Below are 16,752 nucleotides of genomic sequence, written 5' to 3'. Positions count from 1 at the left end.
CTTATATTTTTAGATAAGAAGAAAGCAAAGCAAGGGGAAAAAAAAAAAAGAACAAGACACAACAAAGTCAAGCTGAAAACTAATTGGATGCTATTCAGAAGGACAGGGGAAAAATATAGGAGAAGTAGGAGATGGTAAAGCAACAAGTTAATAGAAAAGAATCAGGGCAACACCACAAATCACAAGTCTGCAATGCCCCACAAGCATCATGTGCATCCACGCCATGCAGAATGAACAAACATCCTACACCATGTGGGGGGACTGGAGATAAGTACCAACCAGGAATCAACAGCTCTAAGATCTCATCAGGAAAATCAAGCATAGCCTTGGCTGTGTATTTCAGATGTGTACCAGCTGAAGAGACACCCCTGTTGGTCTCAACAGGCATGATCAGTGACCATGAAAATATGGCCTTAGAGGAAAGGTTGTGTTAACTGCTGGTTTAGGCACGTAATGTGGAAGAAGGCTGAGGAGAGATGTGATAATTCCCTTTAAAGATATAAAAAATAGCCACCAAGCAGAAAAGACTAGTTATCCTCTCTGGCAGCAAAACAAAAAGTTTTAAATCAGGAGACTTAGGGTAGACAAGATGAAGGATTTTTAACAGTGAGGATAGTGAAGATCTGGATAAGGTTGCCAAGGGGTTAGGTGTAAAGTCTTTATCTGGTGGATGTAAGCAAAGATAACTCAGGTGAAGTCCACCCTGTCTTGGATTAAGGGATGGTCTCTGACTTCTGCAGGCCCATTTGTAGGGCTGGCTTCTATGGCTGCACCCAGGTGTGGAACAGGACCCTGGCCCCCAGGCCTGGAGGAGAACAAACCCATGCCTGCTTTGAGTCACCCTCTCCATTAGGACATCCAAAGACTGAGCAGCTCTCATCATACTCTGAAATGTACTCAGGTCCACATGAGGATGGGCTTTGCCCTGCTTGACCAGGACTGTGAGGCAGACACTTGGGAAGGACATCCAAGGTACTTGGAAGAGATGCTCCTTTTGCCTGTTGGGCTGCAGGTGACCACCAGCAGTGACCAAGTGAACCTGACCTCACCAGCACACTCACTTACTTATTCATTGGGAAGAAATTAAACAACTGGAAAAAAAGGAACCTAAGCAAAAAGAAGCCAACAGCACCGGAGAGGAAGCTGAGCTTGGCTAAGTGCCATCATGGCAGCACCTGAAGCTCTGAGCTGCAGAGGTCCCAGACGGTGGGCAGCAGGGAGTCTCTGTGGGAGGACCCAGGTACTTGTGCAGTGCTTGGTCCACAAACCCTTTTATCTTGTTGAACCCCCAAAAAAATCTCAAATAACTTTCTAACAGCCCCTGTCAATATTAAGTCTCCCCCAAATGGCTTGCTATTCACAGCAAGATAACTAAAGCCGTAGTCATTACTTTAATTAGTGAAGGAGACCAAAAAATACAGCCAGAGCTTGCAAAACAGTCACTGTTGTTTTACTTGAAATGCCTACCATGAGCATAAACCAAAAATGCCTAACCTCTGCCCATAGAATTTATAAGCTCTCTTCTGCATATGCTGTCTACACTGCACGATTTCTTTCCTACTGAGGAGAGTTGCATTAAAGTAGAAAATAAACTTCTAAGATTTTCCAGGACAGATGTTTCCAGAAAGACATTTTATAGCTGGTACTATAACACCCAAGGCTGCATTAAAGCAAATGATACTGGTGCACTGTCTCCAAAGAGACCAAGAATCAGAAAGGCCACCAGTTTCTTCAGCACTCTGTCATGACAGCTTATGCCTGGACTTCAATTCAAAATTATTGTTTAGCATAGAGAAAATGTGTTTTCCTGGGCTTTTTCTTTACAGTTAGTCATTCAACATCCTCTTGCCAGTAATGAAAATTGGTATCCCGCTTAACCTCTGCCCTTGATGAGTCCAGCTCCAAAAAGCAAAGCAGGGGTAGACACGGTGGATTACACCCTGGTGACTGCGGAACCCTGGGAGCACGCCTGTCTGTGCAAGGTTCTGCCGCAGCAGTGAAAGAACCAATTATGCTTGTCATTTTTTAATTAGGAAATGATATGTGATTTATAAGCCTTAGTGCAATGTGGTATTTAAACAACGAGGAGTGACATTTCAGAACAGCATTAATGTTTTCTTCCTTTGCCTCGCCAAGTCTTTCAAGAAAGTTGTTCAGACAAGGAGCGAAAGTCCTGTGTCTGGGCTTTAATCCAAACTAGTGGAGTTGTGTATGTGATCTTTTCGTTGTTTTTCACCTTTTTTCCCCCTCTTTTCATTTAATAAGGATACAGTTTCTTCCCTGCAGCCAGCAGTGACAACTGTGAGTGTACCTGTCTGAATTTCAGCATACATAATCAGGATCTGAGTTTCTCTTGAAAGAAAGAAAAGGAAGTTCACAAAGCCTGGAAGAGGAAAATTATGCACCCACTAGTCCAGCCATGTCAGAGACCTTGTCTGCATGAAGGGCTGTGGGTAGTACGGACCTGTCATCCCCTATCAGCAGCATGATCCTGCAGCCCATTCCTCAGCCACATCTACTACCCACTGCTAGTCAGAGCTGTGTCCAGCATGTGAGGTCCCAGAAAATGGGCAGGTGAGGATGATACTGACATATAGTATATAAGTAAAAAGCCTCTCAGAGAAATTGTGTGGAAGGAGCTCACTCTCAGCACACAAAGCTTTATGGATCTGAAGAGGAGGAAGCTTTGCTCTTACCTCCTTCTACTGCATTTCAGTATCACAGCTTACATGCAAATATATGACCACCTGGTACCCAGTCTCCCCAGATCTGGTAAGACCTTTAAAGTAAGTCATCATCAACAATGGAAAGGCCAGGAAGGCGGTCATGGCATCTTTAGAAATTCACTCTCCAGATACTCAACCCAGGCTCTGGGGGCTTGCAGCCCCACGGTACACACATCCCAGTGGCAGCTCAGAAAACTGTGCAGTGCACACTCAGCACTGGTGGTGGGTACTCTGCAAGTAGCCCAGAGCATGCAGAACTAAAGCTATGAAATGATAACTGGCTGGTTGGGACACAGCCCAAATAGCGGCCGGCCACTCCATATGGAGGTGTTACTACAAAAGTAAACCCTCCCCCATGCAGACAGGTCCTAAGCATAATGCAGACTCTCCAGAAGAAACATGTCTGCTCACTGGTACATACAGACATTAGGGTTGTAAGGAAGACTGTGAGAAGGAGTAATAGGAGCCATTGAAAAAACAGGTGGGAACTCCTAAAGTGAGAACAGCAGAGTCTTAAAAAACAAGAGCACTGAAATATTAATACTACCCTTGCCTGCTGGGTTGAAGACAGGAGAAGGCTGGCACACACTGTTTTGGACTCTGAGGCATGAGTCAAAGCATGACTACAGATGGATAGTGAAGACTTTCCTCCATCAGTAAAGTCATAAGTGGATACAACCAGGCTAGGAATCAAGAAAGCCGTTCTAGCTGCAACACATCATGACGCATGAAAACTCCTGTCTGAATAGGCTAGCAAGGGCTTGGCCACCAGCTTCAGTGGGAAGGTAATTCCTTCCTCAGTCACACCACCCCCATGTGAAGAGGTGAGTATAAATTTAAGAGCAATGTGTGGACATGAACCGTGCTACTGTGATTCTTGATCAAGGGTAACCCGAGGAACCTCCTGGGTCATCACAGAGCTTCAATTAATTTGAAAAGCCCTGGAGCTCACCCAGGGAAGTGAGCATACAAAGAGAAAATGCCCAACAATCTACCTACTGGAATGAAAAGCAACCATTAAGAGGCAGCTGCTGAAACTGAAATTGCATTGCTAGAAACCATACTTCAACATAATCATCATATTTATATACTTAAATTAAAATATTTCTCACGCTTAAGGCTTTATCAGACCACTCACATTGAGAAGGCTTCAGGGAGGCCTTATAGCATACCTGAAAGGGACCTAAAAGAAAGCTGGAGAGGGACTTTTTACAAGGGTCTGTAGTTACAGGACAAGGTGTAATGGCTTTAACCTGAAACAGGGTAGATTTAGATCAGATATAAGGAAGAAATTCTTCCCCATGAGGGTGGTGAGGCACTGACACAGAGAAGCTGTGGATGCCCCATCCATGGACATGTTCAAGGTCAGGCTGGATGGGGCTTTGAGCAACCTGGTCTAGTGGAAGGCGTCCTTGTCCCGTTGCAGGGGGGTTGGACTAGATGATCTTTAAGGTCCCAACCCAAACCATTCTGTGATTCTATGAAAAAACATGCTAAACCTTGCACATTCAAAACCAGAATTTTTCCTTTTAATCTACATCTTTTCAAAATGACCAAAATATTAAGATTTCCCCACCTTGGGATTTGACCTTATCTTGATGAAGATGACTTAGATAATCTAAATTAAGTTACCCCTGTGACACAATTGAGAAATACTGCCTGTGGAATACAAGTGCTTAAATATCATTAAATGATGATATAGTATTAAATTATGCCATCCTTAGAACCTGCAGCTCGCATGTTCAGATTCAGAATCCAAGCCCATGTAATTCAAATCTTGCTTCTCCTTAAACTGAATAAAACATGACCTGTGTTTGTTTATTCTGCATATTTCATTCACTGTAGCTCTCTTCCATGCAAGTCTCAAAGGCAAACAGAGTAAAATACAGAGGAAAATCAGAAGATATTTGTCTTCCAGGCCGACTTGCCTTTCACCTCTTTTAATTAATTTCACTGTTAATCTCATTACTAAAGCGCTCCAGAACAACTCAGTATTTTCAGTAATTCTTCAAATTTGTTTGATTTTATCCATTACTCCACCTAATTCCAGGTGTTTCTGTTCATTTCAATAACCACAACAGAATAATTACTTCAGCTTTTGTTTTCTCTCCCACTGTGGTATCAGATGGGCTTTGCAAAGGGATCACCTGCTGGGGTGAGGAGGAGGCAGGACAATCAGATAGACTCAGCTACAGGAGAGTTGGGAAGAGTTCCTGTAATGGAAAATATGTTGTATGTCCCCCTTGACCATGGTTTTCCAAAAGTAATGCCACTACTGGTATAATGAAGCATTGACTGAACGCACATGGAAGGCTCCAAATAAGACTGGCACTAGGCAATAGGACACTTACCTTAAATATTCCCACCTTTCCCAGCTGGAGGTGAGGGAAGAAGAGTCTCTTACACAGCAGTAGCTGGAAGCTTTATGGGGAGCACAGGAAAGTCTGGTCCATTTTCTCCAGCTGCCTCAGGGATTTGAGCTGGCACCTGAATTTGGTTGTTTAAATTAACCCCAGGCTGCAGGGTCCCTCAGGGCTGGTCACTTCCCTGCTCCAGTCACCCATTTCCCAGGTGGGAACTGGTGACACCCAACCAGGCTCTTAATAACTCACCAGGAGCAGCCGACTTCCCTCACCCTAAAAATCTTCTGCTTTGAGGTAGCCAAGCCACAATGTACACATCGGGTGCCTTAGAAAGCCAAAGAGCAAACACCCAGTTATTGAACCCAAGAGGGAACAAGTTTGACAGGCAGAGGACAAAATGCCTTGGGAGCGCATTTTCTGCACTCCGTGACAAGAGCTGACAGGGGGATCAAGAGAAGGACACCTCGCATGGGGACCAGCAGAGATAGGTACCAGCTGTTCACTGCAGTTGCAACCAGCCCTGCAAGCCCCGAGGAGATCTGGCTGGCGGGAAGGATAGATGCCCTGGGATTTTAGGCTCAGGTGGAAAGTGAGCTCCAGCAGGGGTTAAGTTCCAGCTGTTCTGTGGCAGGTGGATAAAACATGGGAGGTGGGAGTCACTTCGAGCCTCTGTTTCTGGTTGTAAACAGCTTTTTTTGAGTGGTGGGTGTCATTTCTAGCCCCTTTTGCTGATTGCAAACAGCATTTTACAGCAGACTGAACTAAAAAGGAGGGTTTTTTCCCTATACCACGGCATTCCAGTGTTGCCAAGCAGCTACAGCAGGGCACAGCCAGGCCAGCTTGGTCCTTTAATCTATGAGGGAAGCATGTTTATTTTGCAAGACAGAAAAGATGTGCTTGATTGGTTTTCTAGGTCCCACCCTAGGGAAAGCTGTGCATCACCATTCTGTTTCTTCACAGATCTAATCATCTGCTTCGTCTCTTCACCCTGTAAAAAGTTGCTGCAAGGAACAACCTCGTGATAAATTGCCTGCGTCTTACATTTAAGATCCTCAACGCTGTCAGCAAAGTGCAGATCCCTACTCATACATCATGCTGCCCAGAATGTTTCCGAAACATCCCAGGCTCTGCCTGCAACACTCCATGGAAGACGCTGTCCCACAGCCCCATGCAAGCCTGGGCATCTCTGCAAACATGGAGCTTGCTAATGAAGGGTCCCCAGTTGTCGCAGGTCTAACTCCAGAGTCAGATTCAGCAGAAAGGAAGCCCCGTTTTGGAAGATGGTGCAGCTCTAAGCAGCAGATGGGAACAAAGAAGCAGTCTTTGTCCCCATCACTGGTCCTATCAGTGGAAGGCAAAAAAAAATATTACAGATTGCAGAGTTTATTTCCTCCAAGGACCTGTCAAAGACATCAGCAGCCAAGGAACAGGAGGAGTTCTTCATTTGAGGTCTTATCATAGAAGGAAGTGAAGAATAAAAAATGCAGCAAAAGCAGAGAATAAATAGCCCACGTGACATTGTTAGTGCAGGAAAGCACAGAAAACATATTTTTCTGTAAGTAGCAGGCCACTGTTATACTACAAGAATGTTTATACGAAGTTTTGTTCAGAGTCATCATATAGAGGGTTAATAGTCATCACGAAGTATATAAATGTTAATGTACGTTAGTAAATACGTAAGATAACATATAAACAGGTTGTTCTTATTCATCTGATTTTACCACATGCTACTCACAACCATGACATGCTTATGAAGATCCATTCAACCAGTTTTGATACAGATTAAGCAAGACCTTAATTTAGGTCTGCCTCTCACATACGGTCTTGCAGAAGAAAGGTTTTTTCAGAGAGTTGTAGGTCCTATAGGTGGTCTCTGTGCACAGTTCAGGTACCAGCCTGCACAAATGGAGACACAGCCTGAGGATCCACTCCGTGCAAGCTCAGGACTACCTGCACCCACCTGGGCAGAGATGCTCCAATACCCTTTTTTTCTCCTCTTCAAGCTTCGTTTTGCAGATGCAAGTATCAATCGGAAAAAAAGAGAAAATCAACATGAACACCACACCACCTGCACTCTTCATCTGCCTTGATGCCACCTCAAGCAGAACGTCAGCGCAAGGCAAGAGGGAGCAAGTGCAAGGGAGAGACAAAAGGAAAACGGGTCATGCGAAGAGGAAATAAAAACAGAAAACAAAAAACATAACAGATGAGATCAGCAACAGGCAAATTTAGGAGACACATGCTCATGAACTTCACAAGTGAAACAGTGCAAGGAGTCCATATATGACTGTGGGTTTCAGTAGATATTATGATGCTCTTGTTCCTATCCCAATGGCTATTGCATAAATGCGTTCTCTGTGCCTCTCTGTTTACCTTTGCTGAAACCAAGCTGCAGCAGGCCCCAGCCCAGGACAGCAGGCAACCTTTCAGAACTCAGCAATAACCTGCAAGTCTCTGGAGAGCAGCTCTGACAGATGGACAGGGCTGGATTTGGCTGCGGGGCTTGCACCCCTCCTGCCTGCCGCTCACAGCCCCATGCATTAGTGTAAGCCGCCCTCCTCTTGTTCACCACTCTTTAGCAATTGCATAACCCTGGGGATTAAGCAGCAAACAGAGTGTCTGCTCAGCAAAGGTCTGGAAAAGGTTGCGTGAGGCACAAGAGGGAACCGGAGGACAGGCTGAACCCCAGCGTGACATGAGGGACTAGCAGCAAGAATCCCATTTGCAAAGCCCACAGCTTCAGATGCATCAGGGAGATGATGCGATTCCAGCTCTGTAAAGCTGGAATTCGTCTGATCAGATGTAAATGCCAAAAGAGGAATTAGTCACCAAGATTACCTGTGCCATGCAGGAAAAGAAACAAGCATTGCTCAGGTACCTTCTGTCCCTCTGGAAGCTGGTGCCTGACACCAGTCAGGTGAGTTGACTCTTCATCAACTCTAATAGGAGCCTGTGGTTAACAGCCCAGATAAAAATTTCTCTGCCACAGGCATGGAAACTTAGATGAAACTAATCCGAGGACAACTCACATGTGGCACTTGCTTGTCCTGCTACCACGTGCCTGCTCCGTGTCAGCAGCTCTTTGCCCAAGATGAATAAATATCCCTTTGACAGTCTGATATTTAAAAATACGCATCTTCTGTACCGTGTCAATGAAGACTGAGGGCACTGCCTTTATGTGATAATTAACAACTGTTTGGGGAAATTATTAATTAAGTTTCAAGGGCAATGTTATTTGTCATATACTTGTCATCATCAAGATCAACACCAAGGAAATGTGGCTTCCCTGAGGGAAATTACTCTTCTTGCAGACAGTACAGGAAACTGCTTGAGAAGTGAAGTCTTCAGAGCAAGTGCCTGATTCTGAGAAAAGGTCTAGAAGATGGGGGGAGAGGGGGCTGTGGGAGTTTCTTACGGGCTTTCAAGAAAGAACAACAACCTGGATCCAAAAGCATCATGCAAAGAGGCAGCACCCACACTGAAACCCCAGCCTAGGATACGTTCCACTGTGCTTCACCCCTGACCTGCTGCTTCCACACCTCAGGTCCTGTTCCAAGACACAAGCACCATGAGCAGAGCTAAGGACAAAACACAGTGTTAGCAATCTTCAGCTCTGTGGAGGGAACCACAGCCCGGCAATGCAACATGAGCCTAATAATATCTTTCAGACACATGGGCCTGGGTAACACAGATGACATGATGGTGATTCAGTTTAATTATAAACTTCCTGTTAGAAATACCAAGGTTCCACTGATGGCACTGGCAATTGTTCTTCTGACTCATCCAGCTGCTGCTGTAACTAGGCAAAACAAAACCTTTCATCCTTAAGGTAAAAATAATTAAAGAAATCATTATTTTGAAAGAGTACCTAGCATTTCCTAGTTACTGGAACACCATCAAAATAAATAGTGACATGCAGAGACAAATACAGCATTCTGCTTAGGGACAGTGCCTTTTATTACAATCTGCACACCCTAAAAGACAGTGGTAAAACACCCATCCATCCCTCATGTGGAAGAGGCAGATTAACTCCACACCCATGCAGGCTTCCAGCAAGGTTATCCTACACAGAGGATGGTTTGTTACTAGTCAAGTGTGACTCAGAAGTCCATCTTTTCTCCAGGCCACTCTTACAGGGTCAGCAGTTCAGAAAGTCCTGCTCATTTGACACATAGGCTCAAGTTTTCCTTCAAGTTAGTATTTTCTTAAAACACAGACCTGAAGGCCCAGACCTCAGGAGCAAAGGAGCTCCCAGAGCCAGTGCTAAGGTTGCAAAAGGTCCCACAAAGCATACTGTCTTGCACAATGAATCCCATGTCCCAGACCACCACCACCACTGTTGCCCCAGCTATCTGGGAAGAGCCTCTTGCAGATGTGGGGCATGACCTCCAGCCCCACACATGTGCAGAGCAGCCCATATAACATCTGGCCAGGTGGGACATGCATCTGAAGATGGAGCAACTCTACTCATCTTCAGCCCAGCAGGAGGGACTGGCTGCTGGTGCACACTCCTGCATCTCCCAAATCTGCATCCCTTGCCCATCCAGGCAGATGCTCTTGAGCCTTAATTGCCTGAAGTTCACTCATCACTTGTGTGGCTCCTGGCTGTGAGGAACTGAAGTTTTGATCTCCAACAGAAAAATTTAAGGGCTCTACACCCCTTTCTGGCTCAAAGCCCAACCCTTCCTCATAAAAACTGTGCTCTTGTCCCCAAGACCAGGGGGAAAAGATACTCATGGTCAACAGATGGAGAGGAGGACCAATTCACCTATGCCAGCCCACAGCAACGTGATGCTGAGCCTCTCTTCTGCCTCAGCAGAGCCTCCAGCACCAAGCAAGAAGCAGCCTCCTTACAACAAGACTCTCAAAGCAAAAAAGGTTTTCCGGGTTTGCGTTGGGTTTTCTGGGGGTTTTTTGTTTGTCGCTTTGGTGGTTTTGGTGTTGTTGGGTTTTGTTGTTGTTTAAAAAAAAAAATGTTTTTAACTCGCCTCTCAGGAGGTCTAGAACAGGACTTGCAAAGCCTCAGGACCAAGTGGGCTCCCACAGCACACAAGAGAGTATCAGCCCAAGCTCCCTGGAAACATTGGGATAGTGTTTAGTTAATTAGGGCAGCTGTTAGTTAATTAGGGCAGGGTTTTCAAGGGCCTCACAACCTGCTCTCACCCTCGTCACTGACGACACCAAATTGTGCCATTCACTTCAGCAAGTGCAGGATCAAGTCATCTGTGGTTCACAGTAGCCCACTTGTTATCCTTGATGAGTCTCTTGTCTGTCTTTGGCACAAACAACTTGAAAAGCCTGTGAAGCTTTTTTCTGAGTCCTACACAGAGGTGGGACATCCTTCACAATCTCTCTTCAGTGAAATCCAAGATTAAGGATGGGGCAGAACAACTTCCATAATGGTACCCTTGCTAGTAAGATTTCAAGGTCTATGTTTTTCCATCACTCTGTCTTCTATTTTATTTAAGAACTTGATTTTGGAAGACACAAAAGGCCTGATTTGCAGAGATGCTGTGATTGAATTGGAGGAATAGGGGGCAACACAGATGTACAGCTCTTCCGAAAATCACATCTCACACTGTGAAACCAAAGACTGAGAAATTACCAGCGAGAGCTCTATTTTTAGCTATCCCATGTCATAATATTCACCATTCCTGAGCAAACTTTCTGGCAAATATTTAGAGTGAGACTCACTTTGTCAAAGCACGGTGATAACCTCAGGTAGCTGTAGGCGCAGCACCTGCAGCACTGCAGACTGTGTTGCTTCAGCCTGTTACCATGGCACTTTTAGTTGGATTTTGCCTGTTTGCATGTGTAGGACGCAAGATAAAGCTTTTCTGGTTTTAATATGTGATGAGCAAGGCACAACTGACCCCAAATAAAATGGTTTGAAGGGCTCACCTAAGACAGGGGAAACTCTGAGTTTTCACAGTCAGGCATTTGTGGCAGCTCTGAAGCACACGTGCTGGCTGCTGGAGAGCTTTTCCTGGGTGCATGTGGGTACAAGCCACGTTCCAAGGCAGATGCTGCTGTGCCCAGGTGTGGTGTGGATGCAGCAAGGAGAGCTGAGGTTGGCACCACACTGCAGCCAGCTCCATCCCCTGCTAGCAACCACATCTCCAGCATCACCCTGTGCTGGCACCTGTATGAACACACACTTGGTCCTCAAAGCCACCTAGATAACCACAACATAGGGAACCCCCTGCACTTATTCAGAAGATATGGCATCTCAGTTTATAGCACAGTCCATTTTAAATGAACTGCCAGCACAACGATATGTGGTTTTCTCAGCAAGTCAGATGCACCCTTCAGATGAAGCCACTGGAAATGAGAACAACCTTCCACCCGGTTTAAATATCACCTCAGGCTTTGTTCAGCAGCAGAGGGCAGACATGCACCAACATTCAGACCTACCAAACACACCTCTAACATCTCATCCTCAATTCACTGTGGGATTGCACCAGATATAAATTATATTTATGCTCTGACTATGCTGATCTAGTTGAAGATGTCCCTGATCATTGCATTAGGGTTGGACTAGATGACCTTTTAAGGTCCCTTACAACCCAAACTGTGATTCCTGCACTGACACTATCCTGAGCTGAGAACCAACCCACATTAGAGGATTTGCAGGACAAAACAAAGAAGCCCTTCTCTGCTCTCTTCTCATCACGCCCTCCCATCCACCACATTAAATCCACCTTTCCACTTGGATTGTTTTATCTGCTGAAGGCTGGAAGGAGAGACATGACCCTGATTCTGAGGGAAGAAGTCAAGACTCACAGACATTAGGATCTCTCCCTGCTGAGAGCACTTGTGGCTTCCTCCTGAGAAGTTCTTCTCTACAGGAGCTATATCGTTTGTTTGCTATGGCCCCAGCATCCCAAAAAAGAGATCAGCACAGTCCGGAAAGGGCACCCAGAGCAAGAGAGCACTGACAGAGTTCTGACATTCACTAAAACACATGGCACATCTACTAGAAAACCATTCCCATTCTCAGCTGTTCTGTTGCACAGTGAATTAAGCACATATGATGCACGTCCATGTAGTCCCACTTCTGTGAGGCTATAAGATAAGCACCCATGCTGCAAAACAGGCAGCTCCCCTGAAAAACCCACACCTTGTACTGCATTGAATGAGAAAGTCTGCAACAAAATCTTGTGCAGAGCAGGGCTGGCAAGTGTAATCTCTTGCCCTGCATTCAGGAAGCAAGTGAATATGGACCATACTCATATTCACATAGACAGGGACCGCCCCAGCAGCCCAGCTTTCCCCCCAGATGTGACAGTCACCTGGCACTTCACAAACAGCTGGTGCTTTGTACCATCACCTAAATTGCTGAAGCGGCTGTTGCTTTCTTTACCAAGGAGCCCCCCTGGCGACAGCCAGATGTAGTGCTTGCAATAGGTAACATGCCATCCGGCACAAATTACTCCAAAACAAGCTTTTAGATTAAGTGTTGCGGCAGGGGCTTGACTCAAAGAGAAATAATGTTTGAGCTGGCAGAGAAACGGTGTGTGTACAGGCAAGGGGAGGGGATGGTGGGTCAGGGGAGCACCCACCTGCCCAGGGGTCTCCTCCAGAGCTAGATGTGCCACCTCAAGGGGCATAACAGCACCCAGCCCACCCTGTTCACCTTGACACGGCCACCGGGACCCATTGTGTGATGGTGATTTTTTGGAAAGCCCATTCTTAAATGGCTTCTTCAAGCAAAACGACTCCAGTGTGATGAAAAAGTTTCCTCAAACCGCAGAAAATTCACTCCCCCGGCGAGCCTGAAAAGCTACGCTTGAGTGTATAGACATATTTAAATGTGTTTCAGTCTGGTTTTGCATGTGTTGTTTGGGGGTATAAGCAGTGAAATCACATCTGCTTCTTGAATATCTCTACAGCAATATTTAACATTTTATTTGAAATATTTTTGCTTTAATGAATATAAATGCAAAACAGCCATCCTACTATTTCATGTATAATCCCAGGGATTTAGTAGCAGGAAGTACTGTACATGGAAAGGTGGAAAGATTAAAAAGTTATCATAAAATTAGCCTACTTAGCATAGTAAATAGCTTTTCAATTTGACAAGGGATAACCATTTTATGGAAGTGTGTATTAAAAAATAATCCTGTTGAGCTGCCCAATGTTTGCCAGTCTTAGTTCATACACGGCAATAAACCCAGATTGGAGTAACTTTTCCAAAGTCTGTATATATCTACATATTTACAGAATTATCAAGAGCAACTGTAATAGTAATATCAATAGAATGACATACAATTATCAGAAGCAGTAATTGAAACAGCAAGGTTATTGCTGATCTTCAATAAACCTACAGCGTGTTCTGCTTAAAGTTATTATCTAATCCAATATACAATAAATATTTCTGTTCCTTTTAGGAGTTAATTACATTTTAGTCCTCCGTATAGCTGAGACTGCATTGAAAGTGGAAATTTACAGCCAGAGCAGACACTGACCACTTGGCCCAGCTAACATACCTCTATTGCAAAATGCTCATTTCTAATACACTCCCTGCCTCGAAACTCTGCTTCTCACGTTCAGCTAATGACTGATCATTGCTGCACAGCTTCCCTGCCAAGTCACTGCTGCCTGCCAAATGTTCACTTTTAAAGCACAGAATTGTAAGGGTTGGGTTTTTCTTTGGGGTGGGGGTGTCGTTTTAGCACCACCCTGAAAAAAAATACAAAGAAGAGATAAATTATTCCATTAAATACCTAGGAGAGGCAAAGGTGTGTGGAGATCCAGCTGACAACATATTCTCTGCTGCTTACAGAACAGAGATTAAACTAAAGCAGGTGGCAACTGAAGACTGCTATTTGTGTCCTGAGCTGGGAAAACACATTTTAGTGTCTCAGAGCAGAGAACCAGAGCTGGGAGGATGGAGATCCATTCAGAAGCACTGACACAAACACACTTACTGAAAGCTCCTGGATCACATCAGAACAAAATCATTACAAAAAAGAGCGCCAAGGAAGCGATAAAGTCACAAGAAACACTGCTGAAGGCAAATGTTTCATCTTGATTTTGCATCGCATTGGGATTTTGCTGGCTGAGTATTTCAGAGAGAAATTCTGACAAAATATTTTCAGTTTAATGAAGTGGCATCTTCTGAAGGGAAGCAGGAAAGTTTTGTGCAAGCCCGATCATGAGGCAGCCTCACCATAGTCCCTGGCAATAGGGCAGCAGAAGGATGCTGGGGGAAACAGGCAGAGCAGGGCTTGGCGTTTGCTTTTGCCTGACCCCAATCTACATGAGCTTGCAACTTCCTCTGGGCTCGATCATTGAGTTAACACCTTGGAGAGCAATTAGGAGTTGGATTCCTAGCACGGTAGGCAGCTCTCTACCTAGGAGAAGGGTAGAAAAAACACCTGGTTATGTGGCTAAAGGTGTCAGAGAAGGTCAGCAAAATATGAAATAAAAAGTCGTGTAAGTAGTCAAAGATGCAGATGAGCATCAAATGGGGATTTTGAGATAAACGGAAGAGAGTGACTGCAGCATCCTGCCCTGATGCTCCAGCCCAAGCAGAACCTTTGCAGCCAGGGATCCGGAGTTACGCTTTCTCCAGGAACGCACTCAGGACATGCTTACACTGCAAGAACTGGTTTGCCTAAGTATTCATCCATCTGTAAAAAACACCTGCAGGCACCTTCCTCTAGGGCCAAACACCTCAGTTTTTAAACGACTGATACAGCAGTGGGCTTAGTTATCCCACAGTTCATCTGTATACCGTGAACTGGCTTAGTTACCTGACAACCCATTTGCTAGATCCTTGTTAAAATGAGAATCTAGTAAAAAATAAGCTCTACCACACTACTAGGCCTGATCCAATGAGGAGTAAAGACTGCTCAAGCCACCCTGGAATATATCAGGAGCCCCTCACAGTATGAGAGGCTGCTGACAGGAGTAGCAGCACCCTCGAGGCCCAAAGAGAGCAGAAACATAACTTGTACAGAAACTCAGCACTGCCAGTATTTGGATACCTAAGAACTGAAAACTCACCTCTGCTTTAAGATAGATCCCTAGAATACTTGGAAAATACAAATTACTTACCAGCAACTGGCAGCAGAAACTGGCCTGGATGTTTATTGTTTGTTTTTTTCCCCAGTCTGCATGTCAGAGTAACCAGTGCGTATCCAGCACCCGAGTCTTCACCCTTAGGCCAAAAGAAAACAAGTGTTCAGCATCGAGCAAATGCTCCCAAGTGCTGTATGGTTAAGCATCTCCTAGAAACTCACTGTAATCTTCGTCTGATGAACAAAGCAACATTGCCTGTGGCCTGAACTGCACACTGTATTATAACCAGGGAAAAAGCAGAACAGGGATTTGGTTATTGGAAAGAACTGCAAAGCCATTTCACTAAGGTATTTTTCTCTATACATTTGAAGTTCAAAAAAAATTACTAACAGCGGGGGGAAGACAAGGTATTCATTTTAGATTCCTTCCCCCATGATGTATCTCAGAATTTGTACTTGCAGAAAGAGGATAAGCATGCCCAGCAGGGAAGGCTTCCACTCAATCCGTTCTTCTGGATCATGAAGTGCTCACCTTCGAACCCTTCCCTCCAGCAGATTCTAAAGCACAATGTGATGTGGGAGAAACCTAAACTCAAGAGCCAAAGCCTCCATTCTGGTGGCCAGTCAGCACCCTGGGGTCTGCTGTGCACTTGGCCTTCCCTCTGGATCATTATGGCAACACTCTCAGGCATGGGATGAAATATGGTATTCCTTCTTCATCCCACCCCATGTCCTACAGCCATGTCCAAGAGCAGATGCCCAACACCACCATTTTTCTGCTGACCAACAATGTCAGGAAGATCTCATCAGTGAAGTCTGAAATACACTCTAAAAAGATTAAACCTCTTCCTGTTTCTCTGCAGGCTCAGGAAGTAGCAATATTATCATTACATCAAAGATCAGTTGGGCATAACTGTAAAAGTAAAAGCACTGTCTGACAACAAGGGTCTGACATATACGACTTCTTTTCCTGTTAGCCTAGTCTTTCAGCCATTCTTCATGGAAAGACAGTTTTACTGCAGAAACCAAACAACTGTCTGCTGGTGGATCATAGGATCTCAGTGATGCTCCCAAGGGATGAATTCCTGACAAAAAAAAAGAGCTGTTCCTCAGCAAACAAGACACAAGACTGAGCTCTCTGGAACTCTCAAATCCTTCTGCTGAAACCATTCACTTCTCATAATGATGCACAGAAAAAAAAAAAAGAGAGGCCAAAGCACCAAGAGGTAATCAACAGCTTAAAATAAAATGAGCCGTGGCCAACTGTGAAAAGTAGATTTGAAAGAGCCCAACTCCATTCATTTACTGCTTTCTGCCAGGCAAAGTTTCCGATTGCGGAGGAAGTCGTTGCCCTTTGGGGATCACGCCAGACCCTTCATGTGCCTCCAGACTCGCAGGCATGAGCAGCTCCAACTGTTCTCTGCCCTCTTCTGCACACAAATTGCTGTAATCACTCCAGGAAATCTGAGAAATCTGGGGATTTTCTTTTTGTCATTACACTCTAATGTTGCAGTTGCTTCCTGAGGACAAGGCTGACATTAGGTTTCTGCTTTTACTCCTCCGCATCACCTAAGGTTTTCAAGGTTTGACATGTAACCTGAAGTGAAAATGTGTCAATTAGAGTTATAGAAGCTTTCT

Source organism: Patagioenas fasciata, chromosome 3, assembly GCF_037038585.1.
Source record: "Patagioenas fasciata isolate bPatFas1 chromosome 3, bPatFas1.hap1, whole genome shotgun sequence".
In the NCBI taxonomy this organism is placed as follows: Eukaryota; Metazoa; Chordata; class Aves; order Columbiformes; family Columbidae; genus Patagioenas; species Patagioenas fasciata.
Note: the sequence above shows the minus strand (reverse complement) of the source record.